This window comes from Zosterops lateralis (genome assembly GCF_965231275.1).
Source record: "Zosterops lateralis genome assembly, chromosome: 4".
Taxonomy (NCBI): domain Eukaryota; kingdom Metazoa; phylum Chordata; class Aves; order Passeriformes; family Zosteropidae; genus Zosterops; species Zosterops lateralis.
Genome location: NC_139765.1, coordinates 13,588,514 through 13,591,880, shown reverse-complemented (window position 1 = coordinate 13,591,880; position 3,367 = coordinate 13,588,514).

Here is a 3,367-nt window from a genome sequence, read left to right as displayed (position 1 = left end):
GTAGGGAGTTTCATAAAGCAGTGAAGTGATTGTTACTGATTAATGAAACTGAGCTTTTACTAATCCACAGTATCAGTAATACTGATACTACCATCAGAGGATGGTAGCAGATCCATTTCTCCCTGTATTGCTTGTGACTCATGGAATTGCATTAACAAAGGAATATCATAGAGTCATGGAATGGCTGGGATTGGAAGGGATCTTAAAGATTATCCAGTTTCAACACCCCACCATGGGCAGGAACACCTTCCACTATCCCAGATTGCTCATGTAAAAAGTCACTCTCCCTCTTTTTTTATAAGTTCCCTTCAGGCACTGCAAGGCCACAATGAGGTCTCTCCAAAGCCTTCTCCTCTCCAGGCTGAACAATCCCAATTCCCTCAGCCTTTCCTCCCAGCAGAGCTGCTCCATCCCTCTGATGCCCTTGGTGTCCCTGCTCTGGCCTGGCTCCAGCAGCTCCCTGTCCTTCCTGTGCTGGGCCCAGGGCTGGATGCAGCCCTGCAGGGGGGTCTCAGCAGAGCGGGGCAGAGGGGCAGAATCCCCCCTCCCCTGCTGCCCTGGGGCTCTGGGTGCAGTCCAGCACGGGGGGGCTCTGGGTCCCAGCACACACGGCTGGGCAGGGCCAGCTCACCCACAGCACCCCCAAGTCCTTCTGCCAGGGCTGCTCCCTCTCCTCCTCCCCACCTGGATTGATCCCAGGGGCTGTCCTGACCCAAGTGCAGCACCAGTACCTGGTCTTGTTAAAAACCCTGTGAGATTCCTGTGGGCCACTCCTGGAGCATGTCCAGGTCCCTCTAGCAGACCTCTCATCCTTCAGGTGTTATCTATACCTTTGCAAAGCCTTCTGTTAATGCTTTCACTGATTCCTTGCAGATTGGTTGTCTGTTTGCTCTTGATGCATTGTCAATCAGGTTATTATGTAAGGCAAAGATCACTGTTCCAGCTTTCATTATTTCTGAAGTAAACAGAATTTAGTTTTGATTCAGAAACTCCTAAGTGTAATGATTATTTCGTTCTGTAATTCAAAAGGTTGAAAACCTTAATTTCCCAGGTCTATATTGGTTATTTTCAGATATTCTGTTAATATGAAAATCTGTATCTTTAAAGTGGCTAAATAATATAGATGTATCTTAATGCTTATTCAGAGACATGGGATTTAATAAGGGAAGCAAATCTTTTTTTCTAATAGAAACAAAAATGTCCAAGTGCCATTTCCTGAGATCAGTTGCAGCAGGAATTCCATAAACTGCTCTTTAATTTTCGACAGAAGGGTTGAGTGTAATTTGCTCTGAGCAGATAATTTATTCTGCCTTTCATGTCAGATCACTTTTGTCATCCCAACTTTCATTAACCCAACGGACTCGAAGCTTATCAGTGCAAACCACAAAGATGAAAACAGGATGTTACTGCTTCTGGTGACCCCCCGTACAAAACTCTGCTCTTTGCATTTGAAACCCTTTGTCCTGCTGCTTACAAAGAATTTCTTGTCTGTCTCCACTCAGGTGTGACATTGTTCTCTTGAGTGGAAGCCAAAAAGCTGTGATGAAATAAAAAGAAATTTTTTGGGTCGAGGCTGTTTCTGCTCTGCTGAATCTGCCCTCACACCCCCAATATTTACAACACTTGCGTACATTTAAATGAAAACTTGGAGCATGAGTTGTTCCTGTATATTTTGGATATTAAAAAACTGAAATTTCTTTTTCTTGCATTTCGTATTTTTCCCCATTGTTTGGGTTTTTTTAAAATTGTTTTTGAATGCAACTCAAAAGTTAAAGGTTAGTTTTTTCTAGCCTCAACTGAATAAGAGCATGGAAGGACTTAACTGGCCTTGAGTGTAAAAGAATGTACATGGTCCTTAGTGTATTAAAGCTTTGTTTAATGCTCAGGCATCTCAATTCCTTCACCAAATTCTTTTTCATACTGACAGCCCTTGGGGACTCTTAAAATACTCCAATGTACAAAGAAATCATGAGAAATAGAAGTGATTGAAACCCAGATAATATTTATCTGCTTGGTGATAAACCATCTTGTAGAGCCAAAGATGACAGATTCTCTTTCTGTTTGCCTCCTTGAACAGATGAGAGATTTACTTGGGTGTTACAATTTTTTTTTACTTCCAGTAAGTCTGTGTAAATTTTGCTTTCATTTTATTATCTTTGCAGGATTCATTAAGGTGAAGATTCTAAAGAGTTACAATCAGGCAGTTCTTTCAGAAATACCTTGCGAAGCCTATCCCAGTATAAAGGTTAGTAGATAGGTGCATATTTTTTAGAATTTAAAAGTCTGTAGCTGTAGGAGAAGGGAATACAGATGACCTTGTCCTTGATAAGTAACAGCTGTGTTAATTACCCAATACAGCCTGACCCCTGATGACTTACAGCTCTATCCAATAAAGATAAATGTGATAAAAGGGAATGGGTTAGCTGCTGAGAGGAGAATCATCATAGAAGACTGTGAATGTGTGGCTGATGAAGGAGGATCCTGAGTGGAGAGAATCACTGCTGTGAGGTCAGTTTGGGTCTGCAGTTAGAGCCCATTGTTGGAACCTGCAGTCACAGTCTAGCTGGGTAAAAGCGCAGCCAGAGTCTGCAAACTAATACCTGCAGTCATAGTTTAGCAATAATTAGGTAATAATTAGCAGTCAGAGGCTGCAAGGGAAACCTACAGTAGGAGCTTGCTGCAGCCAGAGTCAGTGAACAGTTGGAGTCAGGATAGCTGAGCTGTAAAGAAGAATAAACCAGGATACTTTTCATGCTGCAATAAACAAGAAGTCTGTGTCTGGGCTCATTTCTGCCCTCTAGCAAGAGGGCTGCTGCAACGTGTAACATATACAAAGTCAACGTTAGAGGGCATAGTAACATCAGGTTATCATTCCAGTGCAATAGAGCTTTGTGGCTATCACTTGTACAGTATTTGCGTATCAAAGGGCCAGATGATGAGTATGAGCAAAATATCAAGAACAGAAAACCAAGAAGGAATTTAATAAGCCTTAACCACCTTAACTTTTGTCAATTATTATCAACAACACAGCCTCACTCTAATGTGTTTTCACAGATTAGTGACTTATAATATTAGTAGGTATTTCTTGCATTATTTAATTCAGTTATGAGCTTTAACAAACAGTTCTTTCCCAAGTGTTTGTTATGATTTTTCTTATAAGTAAGTTAACCCCTCCCTGGGTAAAAGTCATGTTGATTTTTTTCACTCAATTTGTGCTGTTTCACACTTCAGCTGTTTCAGAATCTCTGTCAATATCTCATAGGAACAGAGTTGTCTGCAAGTCAAAAAAATGTAAAAATGAGCAAATCTTACACAGCCCTGGGAGGCACATCTGGAGTGCTGTGTCCAGTCCTGGGCTCCTCAGCAC